This window comes from Phalacrocorax aristotelis, chromosome 11 (genome assembly GCF_949628215.1).
Source record: "Phalacrocorax aristotelis chromosome 11, bGulAri2.1, whole genome shotgun sequence".
Classification (NCBI taxonomy): Eukaryota; Metazoa; Chordata; class Aves; order Suliformes; family Phalacrocoracidae; genus Phalacrocorax; species Phalacrocorax aristotelis.
In genome coordinates, this window is record NC_134286.1 from 14,419,062 (window position 1) to 14,436,877 (window position 17,816).

General features: G+C 37.0%; 1 long non-coding RNA gene across 1 annotated transcript in view; it reads right to left on the reverse strand.

Annotated features, from left to right (window-relative positions):
* Window positions 1-9,597: 9,597 nt before the first annotated feature.
* The window catches only part of LOC142063106 (uncharacterized), a 118,226-nt gene continuing 110,007 nt past the window's right edge, over window positions 9,598-17,816 (reverse strand). Inside the window, exon 3 of the long non-coding RNA XR_012662632.1 lies at window positions 9,598-9,669. This is a non-coding gene — a long non-coding RNA (uncharacterized LOC142063106). The remainder of the gene's footprint in view (window positions 9,670-17,816) is intronic.

Sequence of the window (17,816 nt, forward strand, 5' to 3'; positions counted from 1 at the left end):
TTAAGTTACTGTATTTCAAGGAAATTTACCTGACAAAGTAAGAATGTTTAAAAGGCACTTTTGAGTTCCTCAAGTCAGTTTTTCACTAATGCCTAATTAGGCCAATTGCTTCAGAGCAGGTTTCAGCTTAGATCTCTTTTTTTGTATTTTAAGATCAGTAAGCTTTTAGTCTTTTTCAGCTAGCATTGCATAAACTGTATCATATAGCTAACTGTAACACAACACCAGGTATTTTTATCAAAGAATCACTGATAAGATACAAGTTTGATTTACTTTGGCTTATGTTAAGAAATGCTATCCTATAGTCAATCGATTTTGCTCACAAAGTTGGGACACTTGCAAGCACACAGTTACTTAACATCCATGTACAAAGTGACGTAACAATGGAGTGCACAAGCTAAAGCATATTTTGGAGGAGGTGATAGTCATGTCACCACACAAACTGTGGCCTATATGGCTCAACAGACCAGTGCTAGCAAGGTTAGTTATTTCTGGGCAGTTAATTCTGAGGCTTTTTACTACATACTGACTTTTAAATTCATCAGTAGGTTACCATAAATCTATGTTACAAGGTAGAACAAATTTAAGAATCTACTTGCTTTCTGTCATACACACATATAACCATTTATAACAAAGCAAATTTATAACAAATTTAACAAACTGAGCATTTATAGTAAAAGAAAGCATATTTTCCATAAGGTAAGATGTACTTTGTTAATTGTGGAAACAAGACTACAAGGCTAATAAATTTGGGGATCTTGTGATACTTAATTCATTTGGTCTACTAAAGCTATTGGAGTTAAGCTAGTAGTATGGGATTTTTTCTTCTGAAAATAAATTTTTTTTTCTCATTTCTATAAATTAATAATTCCTTAAAGAATTTGTTTGTGCAGTAGTACATTACAATTTGCAACTGAGTGCGCAAACACTACATAAAAGTGTTAAGTGATAGTGGTATTATGAGGGAAAACAAAATCCCTGAACTCTCTTCAGATGAATAACACTGTGATTCCTTGGCATCCTAATTCAGAGCTATCAAGTGATGGCTCCACAAAGCACAGTGTTAAACTGTTAATCTATTTGGGAAGATATCATTCCATATTTACTAGACCCAGGTCCAACTAGGAAATTACTTCAGAGTGTACTTAAAGTGACACAATTAAAGTAAGCAGTTTCACAAGCAGCAGAATTGATGAAAATTGGTTTCCTAGAGATTTGTTTCTCACAGCTAGTCTCTTCAGGGTCTAAACCAGAGCAAGACTGAACTGATGCTTTCTTAAATTGGTTGCTCTCTCTTGATAATCCGGAGTATAATATAATATGAACCCATGGCTAATAAAGTCTTCCCCCCCACCAATCCAACTATATTCATCCAATTTGTAGGACAGGTCTGAAACTCTTGTCAAGTTTGGCTGAAATTGTTTGAATGTAAAAAATGTAAAGGCAGGGTGGCTGTTCATTGTGGTAGAAGGTCACCAACAGGGCTCACTCCTGCTTCCTGAAGAAGTCTGGGTATATCAATCATTTGAGCCCAAATTCCCCAGGGAAACTAGCCGTTCACTGCCAATTAACTTCCCTGATTCCCAAGTCCCCAGCACATTAGATGTACTGTCTATGTAACAACATCAGATATGTTGAAGAAATACCCAATTACTACAGCAATGAATCTACCGCTTCAGCACTTCACAGGCTATTTATAATCATTTAGTGGCAGCCAGACCTGTCAGCTACTGTATGAGTTACACCAGTGTCACAAGATCTGGCCTTCTGTTGGAGCCGGATTTCCCCTACACTCAGAAAGTTCAATTACGTGGGCTTTATGCAGGTGACTTTCAGATGTGGATGTGCGTCAGGGAGCTGGTATAGATGAAACAATTTCTTTTCTTTACCCCCACATTGAAAAATGTTCCTTTTCTTAGGGACTAATAAAAAAGTTAAGTTTTGATTCCTTGGTCTAAAGAGCCAGATAAGACATATTCTTGATTGTCAAAAACCGCTGGAAGTTTGCTGTAGATGTCTATAAATATTTTAGCAAAGAAGCGATGCTTCCTGCACTTTCCTTTTTAATCTAAGGACTTGCTCAGATTAAACACTTTATTGAAACCTAATCTGTGTATACGTAGTCAATCTTGCATAGTGTTTAAAGAAAAGGCTTTAATGTCATTTAACACTGCTTAAAAATGTGTTCTTGCATTTTCATGTACAACAGGTATAAGAAGTGTCAGTCACCTCATCACAACCTCATTTACCACTAAAATAAAAAGAGGGCAAACCATACACTTGTATCAGTTAGTCTTAGTCTTACTACTGCTTCAGCCAAAACACTGTAGTCTTGTCAAAAATCAGAGAGATTTTCATAGCTATTTCTTGGTGCTTCAGGCTGACTTTCACAACTAAAATGATCCAAAGATCTGCAGGCATACATCAGCTTTGCAAAGTTGGCTATGGAGACCCTCCCCTTTCCCAATTTGCTATTCCTTTCCTATTAAATATTACTGCTGTTTTGTCTATAGTAACAGGAACAAAACAAGCCCAAACGCTTGACCAGGAAGGTGCGTAATGGCTCTTTTTGTTGGCAACATTTTCCCTATCCATATTCTATTAAATATTACCTAATTCTGGCTCAGAGAAAGGCTTCATTGGTCACATCCTCCATATGGTTTGAGGTAAAGACAATGTAAAGAAAATCTGCACATTTTATTCTAAGTATAGATGGGTTCAGAACTTTTCCCCAAAAAATAAGAAGTCTCCTTGCTATTCTAAAACCCTTATGGAATATCTTCTTTCTCTCTTTTTGTTTTTTTTTTCTTAGAAGAAAAAAATATAATTGTTTGAAAAACAGCTTTTAAAATCTATTTTAGTACTTCAAGTAAATTAAGGAAGAGGAAACATCAATAGTGGATATCTCTGCACCAACAGATAAAAAATACTTGGGAAAATGCTATATCTAAGTGTGTTTTTCAAGGGTTTAAAAAAGAAAAAACTACAAAAAGTCTCATGCATACTTGTCTTACGTTACTTACTAAGTAAACCAAATTCCTGTAAAAATTTTGTATCCCATACTTAGGAAAAATCAAAGTCACTTAGCAGTCTCATCTTTACAGTGAAAATCTGCTGTCACTGGACAGGTCTGGCACACAGCAATTGGATCTGTTCGCTAGTGCCAGTCCCATAGGTAACTTTGAGCATATGGTCAGAGATTTTAAATCAGATTCTGTACTCAACCAAAAGCCACTACGGAGGGTAGAGCATAAAGGACTGAGATCATAAATATCTGTGTGTGCTGAGCAGCTAAGCCAATGACTAACAGCATGCTGAAGCATCTCTCAAATATTCAATTGCCAGACACAACAGCCAAAATCCCAACTTGATCAAAGGCAAGTGTGGTTTACTGTTGACTGCAACTACAGGACCTGGCTTCTGCCAAAGACTTGCTGCTTCTCCCCTACTAGGCACCAGTTTGAAGCCCAGGGCAGGAGGAATACATGTCAGCATGAACCACAAGTCTTGCGATATGTACTGAGAATTATTATTTTAATTATTGTCTGTTAGCATTTTAAGCCCAGATGCCATATTGTAACTGTTGCAAACATCAGTTCTACATCTACAAACTTAATAAAAAAGGCAAATAAATTACAGTTTCCCCCACTCGATTCTGTCTAGTAATAAAAGTAACAGAATTTCTGTTCAACTTTGAACAAATACTGATTCTCCATCCCTTGAATAGATCACAATAATCCAGAAAAGAAGATTAAGAAACATAGTAAGACGCATAGAAGAAAAACCCTGTCAATTATAATCTTTGTTGCTCCTCATTTACTTTGATACACTTGGTTGTTTTTAATTCAGCTGACTGATTCCAAACAATAAAGCAAAGACAGCAAAGTTGTGTCCTGCTGGTAGCTATTTTAAAAGTGTCAGAAATCTGACTAGTCAAGAAAAATGGCTTTCTTACAGAGTGACCACTGGCAGAGTTACTATATGCTAGACCATTGACATCTTGAGTAGTTCTGCATCATCGAGATATCATAAACTGTGAACTTTACTTGTAGGTCAGATTCTTTTCTGGGACAATTTGTTTTATGTTTTTGTGACATTTTGCCCAACCATGAGACTAAAGAAGACCACTATTCCCATTCGTATCTGTACGGTTACGTAGGGCAGGAACGCCCTTGCACACTTACAGTATAACAGGCATGTTGTGGATCAGTTCTACAGATATCTGACCCTTAATGCAATAATGTCATCAGCAGAGAAGATACATGCAAGGTGACTTGTGCATTTAATAACACAACAGAAACACTGTCTTAGGCACAACAAGATTGGAAATATTCAGGACGGCAAACTTTCCAAATCGAAAAAAAAATATCTGTAACATCAACCTGGAAAAGACTTGGCAACACAACAACTGAAATAACTGTTCTGCAATAAAGTAATTGGATTTTTATTCATCCTACCACTCACTTGTCAAATAACACACTATTAATATCTCCTTGCTGTGCACAGTAGTTTATATTTCAAGAAAAGACGGAAACATGGATAAACTTGGTACACCTTTAGTGCAACTCAGAGAAAGATGGAGAAATTATCTTGAAACAGTGGAGAAAGTAACGAAAAACAGGATTTGGCATATCAGCAAAAATCATTTTAAAATTGAAGTTTTTACATGGAAATTGAGGTTGTATATGCAGCATCTCGAACTTAATAAAAGTGACAAAGAAGCTGGCCCTTTGATCAAAAAACTTCTCCTTTGATTCTGACCTTCCATTCCTTTAGTGTGAATGGTGTTACATTATACTTCAAAGGCATTTGTATTCAATCTTAGTATTAAATAAAAATAAAAATTAAAAACACCAAACACAACAAAACACTGTGCAGAGTTAGCATGACTAATTACATTATTAATAGTAAAAGGAAATAAAAAATAAGCCAACAACACTGATCTTGACTAAAAAGAAATAAAAATAGGCAGATATATTTGGAAAAGTTGTCACTGTCATCGCTTACAGGAAGTGAAGATTTCCTCCCTCACACACCACATTTTAACTCATGAGACCTGGCAAGTGTAATATAACATTATGCCAAGGATTAATTTATTGCACTAATTTTAGGTTTTGAATCAAATAATCCTAGATTTCCATGCCACCAATTTAGCATGCTAAACACCACAGCATTTGGTGGACATCTAGGTCAAACAAAACCAGAGTGTGCCTCAGTCTGGGTTCTAAAGGCACCAAACAAGGTTTTTGCGAATTGACACACTTTATACACATATAAGTTGGCGGCACTTTATACACAAACACTCCCTATTTTGATTCTTCAAAATATAGGAGAGTGAATATTCTGACACAGACCTCCTCTCTTAACAGGTGAGGATTACTGAACTAGCTGTGAATGCAGCTGACAACACAGTCAAAAAAAATATTTTCTTCAATTATTAGTTCAAATTTTTTAAAATTAAGAATTATTTCTTCCCTTTGGCATCCCTTTCGTTCTTAAGTATCTGTGACTAGATGGAAGTTCACTGAAAAACTGCACTCTAACTCAACATAGAAAGACATTATTAATAAGTTTATCTTCATAGAAAGCAGTAAAATCCAGTTCCTGAAAACTGTTCACCCTTGCAGTATTATAGAATAGAAATAAACTACTGAATAACATGAAGAACTATTTCCAATGTTTTTCCCAACTTTATACAAAGCTCAATTACACAAAAGAAACACAAGCCATGGAATTGTTCTGAATAAATCTGCTCCACATTCTGAAGCATTTGGTACTTTTGCGTAACCGATAACGAAACAAGTATGTACTGTGAAGCAACCCATGCTTCTGTAAGTGCCACTTACCGTTGTTCAGCAGTCTTTTACAAGTCCAGCTCTGGGACGCCAGCAGAAAAACCTTACTGTACTATAGAACAGATGAAAATATTCTCCTTATGCAAAGCCTAAATTGTATTGAGTATTCTGTTTTCCTGATCAAATAACTACACTAATCTCCTTCATACTATAATTGAAGACTGTTCCTCTTGTACCTAGTAGTTACATTGACATATTTTGTTATATGATATGTAACAGATTAAGTAGTTGGCATATCTACATATTTTATAAAACACACTTTTTATCTTATATTTATATCTTCCAAAATATACTTTAAATTAGGCAGTGATTAGAGAGCTTTAAAATTCACTTCAAACTCCATTGAACAGCAGAAGGACCCTCCCCAATCTGAACAGATGCAGACTTGGACCCACACCAATAGCCAAAGCTGTAGTCTTACATACTTACACACAAGTTCTCCATACTACTCTTAGACAAAGACCTAATATGACAAGTGTCACTGTGAAGAAGATATTTGCTATGGCCTCAGGATTTACCTTCACCATTTGACAAAAACTGATTTCTAGAACTCGAAATAGCTTAACCTAACATAGCAACTGTTCCATGCAATGATCTACAAAGCAAACACTAAAATATAAGCTGGTAGGTGTCATTCATAGATGGACTTGGAAGACGTGTCATCTGGCAGTTTCAGAGATCCCTCACTATCATGGGGTTCAGTGAAGTTGCTCATTGTTTAAATGATACCTGTCTTACAACAATCTCATGAAAATGTGTTTTCATTTTATTTTAACAGTGAACATGATATCTTGCTTTTAAAAAACATGTAAACGATACACTATTTTTCTAGCTCTGATAAAAGATTGTGGTTTTTATTTATTCCATTTCATATAGATTATCAAGTTTAATAATTTCTTTAATCCTTCCTTAGCAAGCATGGAATTTCAATGATACAAATCCTTATTAATGAAAACAATAAGATTTTTTTAAATGCTTACTGAAACAAAACACAAGAGAGAGGGGATGTTTGATTTGTAGCTGACAGCAACCAAGGGAAAGAATTCCACTATTTCAGGAACAGGTACATGGTCTATTTTGGTCAAACTGAATCAAACACCAGTGTCAAATCCTACAAGTCTATATTCCCACCATGGTTGTTAAAGACCCTTAATATGTATAAAAAGAAAATTAAAAAACACTACTCCCATTAAAGAGAGAGGGAATAATGGGAAAAGATTCCCATTACCTTGTACTTTAATCATGTAGAACCTGGGAAAGGATTCGACTCTTTACTAAGTGACCTGAATATATTCTTGATAGAGCTGTGTATTGCTCCACACCAAACTGAGGGAAAAAAGAGGACGTACTCCAGAGATGCCCTCTTCCGAAGCACCAGGGAGAGAGGCTTTTGTTTCTACACATACTGGGGAGCTTCTGTCCCTTTGAAACATTCAGAGTATAAAGTTTAAAAGCTGGCCGGATACTCAGAGTATCTACAGAACAACTCACGGCTGGCACTTTTCTTTCTTTCTTACTAAACCCATTTCTTCACATTTCCCATGGCTCCAGCCATGGGAAACTCCAGACGTATCTCACTGAATCTCATCATTGAATTCCATACAGGTTTGCTACAGACACCAACTGCCTTTAGAGAGAAATGAAACCCAGTGAGAGGAAGAAGCCTCAGCTATGAGAGTTAGATACATCACGTCTCTAGGGAATTCCTCTGAGGCTCATATTCAGGTGTTTGTGGACTGACAGGGGAGAGAGAAGGGGAGTACAATGTTTTCCCTCCAGCGTAACTATTTCTTCCATAATGAAAATACAAATACTGATCTCAGATCCTTTATCACACCTGGGGAATGGTAAGGAAAGGAAAGGAAAGAATATTTGCAGGAAATAAATGGGATCTTTTGCAGTCAAATCTGAGTATTTTTTTTACACACAGCACTGACAACCAAGTGCATTTCAAATTTGAGAAAGTGAATCACCAGAAGCATTTAGGGTTAAATCCATATCTTTCAAGTCAATGGTTGACAGTGGATTTCTCGGCTTGTGCTAAATCAGGTCTTGTGGCACTGTGGCACTGTGGCACTGAGGCAGAGAATTGGAGTGTTAATCAAAATATTTTGCACTCTGCTTCTCATTAAATTTTCTGTGGGTTTTTGAACAGCTGTATTGGATTTACTATTCCAAGAGAGTAGCAGAAGATCCTTCAAAGACAGACAAATCAGAGTGCCTGTATGTCACTGGGAGGTAGAAGGAAGTGAAAATATTGAGAACATAATCTGAAATTTCCTTATATAGAGCATATCAAATGTATTATGTTCTAGTTACTAAGAATCAGGAAAGGTTTATGCGAGGAAAATAATATTTCCTTTCTACCAAGGTAGGCTTTCTAAAACTGATAATAATATGAGTGTTGCATCCTTAACAGTTTTTTTATTCTTGTTATTGTTTCCCCTTTCCCCTGCAAGGAAGCTGTGAGAAAAACAAACCCATGGGATAAATAATTTAAAATACTGTAGCTAGTCTGAAAAAGGGTATATCTTATTTTTTACAATATTTGACATAAAGAAGTTGCATCATTTCTCCAGCCCTTCTTAATGCAACAAGAAGGATATTTCATTTAAAGATGAAAAGATGAGAAAGAAGACACTAGAGGTAATCAAAACAGTGAGTAAGATGAAGATGACAGACATATATTATATACCCTCCAAAAGCCTCAAATAATGGTAACAAAGAGACCAAATCCTCAAAAGAGAGGATCATTAATAAGCACTAGATTAAATATTTCTAAATACTTTGAGATGAGAATTGTGCAGATTAAAGACAGCATATCAAGGTACTGCTTCCAACAGTTTAAAACAACCATTTTTGTTTAACACTTGCTTATATAGTAAGTATATCTGTCATTTCAGAGAACACGTAATATTGACAATTTAAGATATCTATTTTTACCTTTGAAAATATGCAATTCATACAGTAGGATAATTATTTTTATCCTTTGGGGTTTATTTCACAATATAAACTTTGTAATTTTTGTTTAGTCTACAACTCTAGCTCTAATCTAGCTTTAATAATGCCTAGATGTAATAAAGTGCTCTTCATTAATAGCTTTGATAGCACTTAAAATTGTGAAAATGTTCTGGGACTATGAAACTTCTACAAAAATAGAGCAAACTACAGATACTAAGTAGCACAAATTGCTTTTAATGCAGCATTAAAAAGGTAGTTTCCAGAGTTTAACAAGAAAAACAGAACATCTCTAAATTCTTTCAAGCACTCCCAGTTATTAGCATTTTCATAAAATTAACTTGTAAAAGATTCCTATAGTAAAATTAGAATGCTTTAATGCAGCAGCAAAGTCTATTAGGGATATTGATAAAATGAAAGACCTCACTTCTGAACTATTATTCAGCAGTGCTAATAGCTTTCCATGTATAAAGATTAGCTACGATGAAGTATCTATGAGCATTTCAAATTCAGCTCTGTGATCAGCTCACAATTCAAGGTAAGGGTCATTTCATTCATTAAATAGATGAAGCATAGGTAGACAGGTATCAGCTACACTGTATACAACACATGAAATTAACATAATTATTAGAAGGATGTAAATATCTGAAGCAAATATGGATAACATACTGCTTATAACATTAGTAACTCATAAAATAGAGGTTTTCATGCATAATCCAGACAAAAGCAATATTGACTCCTGCTTAAGAGAAGTCAGACCATTAGTTTTCCCTCTCACCTATTCAAAAGGATAAGCATCAGAAGGCTACAGGCCTGTTTTCCTGCTGTCTGGATTCCAAGCACATCAGGCACACATCTAAAAGGTGAATAAAATCAGTGTAAGAACTTATTTACTTAAATATCCTTGTCAAAAGCCATTAGTCTCTTTCTGTGTACCGTCTTTGCAAGTTGTCACTGAACCAACTCTGTCTTCACTGACAGCATTCCCATTGTTTTAATCCTAAGATTATTCTAAAAGTACATCCTTTTTAAGTAATGGAGATTCCTTCTTTCAGACCTTCCCACCTTTCCCATACGGAACCACGTTGAATGTGCACAGCCATAAACATAGCCCTTGTGGAAGCTGTCTTCTGCGGTCTCCTTTATTACAGGACAGACTCCAGGGATCCTTAGTTCTGGGTTTGTTGGCTAAGCCTGTCTTGCCACACACACAGCTCACCTAAGGAGAGCTATTCTGTAGCAGGAATATTTCCTGTTCTTCAAACTATAAGGCCATTTTACTTTCCTGTATAGGCAAGACACAGTTCTCCTTTGTTGCTGCCTCTTATACCAACAAAGATGAGACAAAACTGCCATCAGTTGCTTCATGGTACTATGTATTAACTCAGTTACAATATTGCTGGTGTGTTGTGTCTGAAAACAGCTCTCGGCCCACTCATTGCAAATTGTTGAAACACCTAAAAAACTTTGGACCTACCCTATTTATGGTATATCCTGACAGTGTGGTAATCCTTGGATTTTATATAATTTGATTAAACAACTGCAGTTAGTGTAGACTATTTCAAAACTATTTGAAATCATATTTCCATTTCTGAGGGTGCAGGGGAGAAGCATGACTGATAGACCACTAATATAAATGTGATTTTAGCTAAAACAGATGCAGCAAACCTCAGTGGGTAAAGGTAGTAATAACAAAGCAATATCTTTGCCAACAGCCAAACACTGCTTAGAGAATTCTTTTTCTTAAGAAAAAATCTTTTGGAATAGAAAGGATGTCTCAATTCTTGAGATGAACAATCTTTTAAATGAGCCAGAACCAATTCCAGTAATTGTTAACTTCTTACAACTATGGGTAATGTGCAAGTCAGGTTTGTTTTTTTTTTTAATTTAGGCAATGCAGATAAAGATAGAAATTAATAGTACATTGCTATATACTGTTTCAAAATGCCATAGGAAAACAAGCTCCAGGAAGAGGCAGATACACCAAGCCATGTATATGTAGCAGTTCAGGCTCTTTAAGCCTCACCTAGCAAGGTCAATGAATTTGCTTTTGGCCATAAATTATTAGTCAAGTGGCTATTTCATGTCTCTTCCCATTAGACTAGTGAGAAAACTAAATGTTTCTGCTCATCCTCTCTGCCACAAGCTGGTGGCACACTGGCAGAAAAAAATGAGGAAATGTAAGTGAGACTTTTTCCATTTTAGTTTTCTGAGGCAAGTAGAGCATTTATCTTTCCTTCCCCCTCAGGGTAGAATAGGAAACAAATGTGTACTAGAATAAATGACTCATGATAGCAAGGGAGTAATATAAACACCTATCTCCATTCCAATGCTGCTCCAGCCCTTTTCTTTAGCGTCAAGATAAACAGGGCAAATGAGGGAAGACATGGAAGAATCACGCCTGAAACTGCCACTAGCATTCTGCAAGGATTCCGTCCCAAAAGAGATGAACTGAAGGAAAGCAGACGCAGTATCAGGGCGATCTTCCACTGCATGGATTCCTCTGTCCCCATACCTCTACAGAAGGACGGCATTACAGCCAATATGACTCATGATTTTATGGGACACACAGTAAGACAAAGATATCTCTCTCCTCCTTTCACATTCAACTGACTGGATTCTCCACAATTTTATCAACGCCAGCAGTAGCACCTTTAATATTAAATAGAGAAGACCCAGGCTAAAGCTTCTGTTTTCCAACTTATTAAAAACAAAGCATGAAATTAGAACATTTTATAGCTTTTGCATTGCAAAGCTTTTGTGGGAGTTCAGCATGAGGAAACAAGCAAAGACATAACCTTGATTTATGTGCACTGGCAAGTTTCCCAGCGTAGCAGTAGAAACAGCAGAAGTTGAAACTTAAGACATGCAACTATGCAAGGAGCCTCACCTGGGGAAAGGAGGAATAAAAAAAAAAAAAAGAACAAAGGAAAGCAAGACAACTTACCTTAGCAACATTAAGGAAAAGATGGCTAATTTGCTTTGTCAGTGACCAAGCTATGAGAAAGTTACAGTGAAAGACCTTTTAGCTCTTAAGATAGTAAATTACTTTAATAATAGTAGACATGTAGTTTGGCTTACATCCTTCTGTTAAGCTCCTAAGGAAAAATTCAATAAGAGAAAACAATGATATTGATTTATTTCCCCATCTTTACAGCTAGTTGCTCTACATATAACCCTTAAATATTTGTTGTTTTGTCTGTGGTATGTCTCTAGTTTCAAATATGAACCAAAAGCCTTCAGCCTCAGTATATAGGTCCTTAAAGTGTTTAAAAAACATAGTATGAATGAAGCTCATTTCCAGGTTTGTGTCCTGAGGCTTCATACTGGAAGACCAGAAAATGTCATTATTGAGACATTGCCAGATAATACGGCAATCTGCCTACACTGGCTGTTGGTACTAGAGCACAGTTAAGGTTGTGCTACAACAGAAAACTACATCTTCTTCTCCATTTTTTAACGCAGTAAGGCCTTCTGGATGAGGAGGTTCTTTTCATGATAGGATTTGAGTTTTGGGAACACAGTTTCGTTCCACACTGAAAACAACACAAGGTCTACCCCTCTGCCAAAGCGTGCCCCTCACTGAAGAGGGTTCTCTTCAATGCAAACACTGCTATATGTCCCTCTTCTGACTGAGGAGTCAAATTCAAAGTTGTGCCTCCCAAATCCAAGAAAAGCAATCAAATTATTAGCTGTGAGTAGTTGAGCTAGTGTCGTGGCTTAGCCCCAGTCAGTAACTGAGCATAACACAGCCGCTCGCTCACTGCCCCACCCCAGTAGGATGGGGGAGAGAATCAGATGGGCCAAAGTAAAAAAACTTGTGGGTTGAGATAAGAACAGTTTAATAACTAAAAAAAAAATTAAATAAATAAAATAAATAAAATAAAATAAAATAATAATAATAATATGAAGATAATGAGAGAGAGAGATATGGAGGTGAAACCCAGGAAAAAGACCAAAAGTGATGAAACTGCTCACCACCCACCAATCAACACCACCAGTCCCTGAGCTGCAATCACTGCTTCCCCCAGCCAACTCCCCCCAGTTAATATACCAAGCATGACGTTACATGATATGGATTGTCCCTTTGGCCAGTTTGGATCAGCTCTCTTGGCTGTGCCCCCTCTCCTCCTGGCTTTTTGTGCCCCTGGCAGAGCACAGGAAGCTGGAAAAGTCCTTGACTTGTGTAAGCTCTGCTCAGCAACAGCTAAAACATCACTGTGGTATCAACGTTATTCTCATACTAAATTCAAAGCACAGCACAGTACCAGCTACAGTGAAGAAAATTAACTCTATCCCAGCTAAAACCACAAGAACCAGGTGGCCATTCCTCCTCATGCAACACATTTTAAGGTATCGAGGGAACTTTTTCTTACATTTGAAACATAGGGTGGTGGTGGTGATGGCTGGTGGCAGAACCAGATGGGAAAGCCATGCATTTCTTTATTATTTGATGTAGAGACAAATAGGTTTTCTCTATAATGAGGAAGATTCATCATTCTGATCATTAAAAAGAGCTAAACAATGATAACACACTAGAAAAACTTCTGCAAGTACTGCATGCTATATTATTTTTTTATTAGATTTAATAAGCTTCAAACTTGTACGATTTGTCTTAACGCAGGCCAAAGCAGAAGTCTTCTGAAGGTAAAAAATCGTAACCCAACGTAATAAATATACATAAATCCAAGAAGAAATTATAGTAAAATATATCAACATTCATTGTCTTCCTCATTACTATTTTGCATCTGTATATTCCTAATTTTGGTCCTGAACAAATGTATGTTAGTGTTTGAAAAATATACACAAAGTACTTACTTGTAGTTATTAGTGTGGCATTACAAAATAGTTTAATCACAGACACAGCATAAATATGCATCCAATCGCAAAACAGTAACATTTTTCCCCATTTTGGAATCAGTCAAGCATGATTTTACTATATTTTTAACCCCTCCTATTTTCCTCCTCCCCATTCACTGCCCTCAAAGGAAAACAGCACAACATCGGCTTGGACCTTTGAAGAAAAGAGTCAGTTTGCAGATCTAACATTCAGCAAACTTATCTCCCCCAGCCTCAAACAGTATTCTTCAATGCTTGCTGAAAAGGCCCTAAAAGAAAAACACAGGTTTTTGTTTTGCAGAATAAAACATTTCCTTGCTTCCTACTATTTTGAGGGTCAGGGAAAACTAACAAAATGAGGTTTGGAACGAAGGATACTCACAGAAAGGATAATACTTTCTGGCAGGAATAACATATGGCCTATACACCTCTAAATAGTATCTGTGCTTGGGTCCAGCAGACAGGAGTTGCCTCTATTTTTGTCCTGAACTCCACACAGATCTGTTCTAGGGCAAAGTGAGGGAGCATCACACTGGCAGCAGTTGTTCCCAGCAGCACAGAAATGATGCCACCTGTTACACTGCTACACATATTAGAGCCTGCTTTACCTTAACACATTCTTTAATACAGTGCTGAATACATTAACAGATATCAGTGTCTCAGCCCTGTTCACAGGTGTTTTAAGTGGCAGGGGACGCTGGATTTTAACTGCTGTGGGAAAGGCAAATCAGTCCAGTCCAACCTTTTAATACATGCATTGCTGTAAAAAACCCCAACATCTGAAGGAAGATAGGTCTCACATCCTTTTGGGAAGTAACACACCAATTCTCAGATCTTAAAATAAATGCAGGTGAACTCATGTGAGGGCAGAAACCCTATGGGATATTGCAAAAGAAGCTCCATATTAGTAGTGCAATCCTGAATCCAAAATACTGTAGAAGTACTACAGCACATCTTAAGTTAGCACAGCATGTAAAAAAGCTGTTGTAAATTACTGTGCACACAAATAATTGTTACTATTTCTGTATCAGCTTTTAACACTTGCAATTCAAAAATCACTAAATAATTAGATAATCTTCATATATGCAAATTGTTGCTTACCTTGGAAAACATCCCACTATGCCTGTTTTAAAACAGTAATTAGCTTCATGTAATCAGCTTCTCAACTATATATTGCAAAAAAGTTGCTAAGGATGAGAAACTAGTTTCTCAGCAAGCAGCAACAGTTACATTGGTTACACAACTCTTCTACAGACAGAACTACAGCGAGTATCATGAAGACTTGGCATGAATTTCTGGACTCTTCATTTAGGTTCAACGCTACTGGAGACTGAATGTCGATATGCCCCTGAGAACGGAGCATGGTAAAATAGTGACATCCATGGCCTGACAGAGCAGAGCCCAAGAACAAAATTAATGGAATTGCAGCAGTTGAGGAAAGGAAGAGAGAAAGACAGGAGCGATGAATCATTGCTCTCAGCTCCCTGCGATTCCACTTGCTGCTCTGCACTCCGAGCCTAATTTTCAGTTGTGAAATCTTGGACCTGCACCCTATGACCACATGAGCTGCATTTTGGATGCTATAAAAATTCCACAGCTGCGTACAGGATACTTACTTCATGCAGCCTTAAGTGAGGTACTGTGGCTCAAGGACTACAGAACATTCCCAAAAGGTCACTCTCAAGGCAGCTGCAGAGCCAGGAAAAAAGACCAAACAGACCTTTTGTGATCCCAGGCGATACCTCAATTACAAAGGGTATCCTTTCTTGCAACTGCAACAAGCTTCTTTTGAAGGATTATACTTCTTGACGTATCTGAACACTTTTTGCAGTGAAATTAAATGGCAGTTGTCAAAGACATTTGTACATAATTACTCAACCATTTAAACCACCTGTCATAATTTTGCTGCAAGTGTCAAAGGTGCATTTTAGCATAAAAACCTGTAATAAACATGAAATTAGTTTTCATTACTTCAACTTAGTATGTCTACCAAAACGAATCTTTTACATTTACGGAAATCATCTGCAGCGTTAACTGTGACAGAGTGGCTTTTTGACCTGCCATACATGTAAGCCTCTAGGAGCAAGTACACAGCTCAGGTGCCTGACTGCTCACCCCAGATACGAAAGCATGGCAAGCATACAAACTAACAACCTGCATTTTTATTTCCTGCAGGCTTGATAAATTTTACACAACACTGATACAGATTATAAAGTCAGGATTTGACATATGTGGTCTGTCAGCCCTATTGTCTGCCAGCATATAGCTAAAAACAACACTTAGGACTGCAGAGTATGGCTGGGACTCAAAAGTTTGCTTTTAATTTTGGATTTAATCTCTGAAAGTGGGAGAATTTAATGCAAAACTATTTAGCAAGCAACAATCCCCTTGGAAGCAGCAAGCCATCTGCTGAATATGAACCAGAGTTCAAATCTACACTGAAACATGAAACCCAGCAGGTAGCTGTGGTTGTTCTTCCTCACTAAGACGTACATACCGACACACTCTGCAACAAATGATTCCCATCTCTGTGGTCTGAACAGAGCCTTTGTACTCTGAACTGCTAGTGCTTTATCGAAGTTGGTTAGGGAGGTGATCCTTTTGTTTCTGTAGCACACGCAAGGAAAAGAATTCAAATTGAAATGGTACGGTTTAGTCGTGGCAGCATACAATTCAGCCATTCATTTTTTATCAACGACAATTATCAGGCACTTGGTATGGCTAGAAGGATTTTAACACTCTAGGTTTAGAACCCTTGGCAAGGAGAAAATGATCACGTAATGTGATTTTTTTTCATGACTTCCTAAGTCTCTCCTTCCTTCCTTCCTTCCTCCCCCATCATTCTTTCACCTTACTACTACTTTTCATATCCTTATTTATAAGCATCTACCACTTTTCCACTGCTCTTGACCACTCTAAGTCCCTTATATATGTTTACTTCTGGAAAGCTTATATTGTTCCAAACCACATTAAAGACCATGTGAGCAGTGAGAGCTGTCACAGTAGGATAAGGCCATATGACATTTGCTAACTTAGGACTCAGCATGTGAAATCACCACTAAAATTAAATAAAGTTGAAACACAAACACAGAAAAGCATTCAAATACATTACAGGTCACACACAGAAATCACAGCTTCTACTGAGAAGAAACCTGCTCAAAAAACGCGCAGTGGCAAGGGCACACATATACTGAGACATATTTTGTGAAAAAAGCCCGACAGTTTTTACTTATGCAGATATAGCTTCTGCTTTTTACCTGCAAAAACTGATTCATATTTTATTGCTGAAGCTTTCAAAAATAGGGCAGGCAAGCTAGTCTTAACAGAGAAAACAGATTCTTACTGATATGGAAAAACATCTTAAAAAGGAAGGAAGAAAGGTTAGTCTAGAACTCCACAGAAGACAGGAAAGAAAGTGCAACGAGAAAGAACTCCTCATTGAAAAGCAAGTTGTGTACTTGCCTGAAATAGTTACATATTCAGAAAGATATTAAGGCTTAATCATATGTACTGTGCTCATGTTCTTGTCAAGTGGTACAGAAGAATTCAAGCGAATGGAGTGATCACACATTGAAAATGTTTACTTTGACATGCTGTGGAGCAGTATTCATTAGAGCATACACACAGAAACTGAACACTGAACAGAAAAGAAGCCCAGCTTGTGAAATACTTCCAGTTACCATTGTCAAGAGAGGTGAAAGATATTACAAGGTTAGGTGGCAAGAACAAAAGCGTCCAGATGTAACACCAGGTTATGGAGTGACCCGTTCATAGGCACAGCTCCATTGGGGAATAGGTATACCTGTCATAATATAATTTGTAGCTTTTAATTTACTTACAAAAGTATTTTTCCACTGTTTTCTGTATAGAGAACACAAAGTAAATTTAAATGTCTACACACAAATTACTTTTAATTTTTTCAAAATAACAAGGCAAGAAGGATGGTATTTTTTTAATAAAGGAGACACACACCCGCCCACCCCACCAAAAAAAAAAAAAAAAAAGCAGTTGGCTGCAATGGAATAGACCCTGAGACTAGATAAAGTTATGACCATAAAGCTATGGTGATGCTTTCTCCCACACCTCTTAGAGCTGTTTGATTTTGCACCAATATGAGAAAACAGCAATAGTGAAGATGGGTAATTTTGAAATATGTTTTGTAAT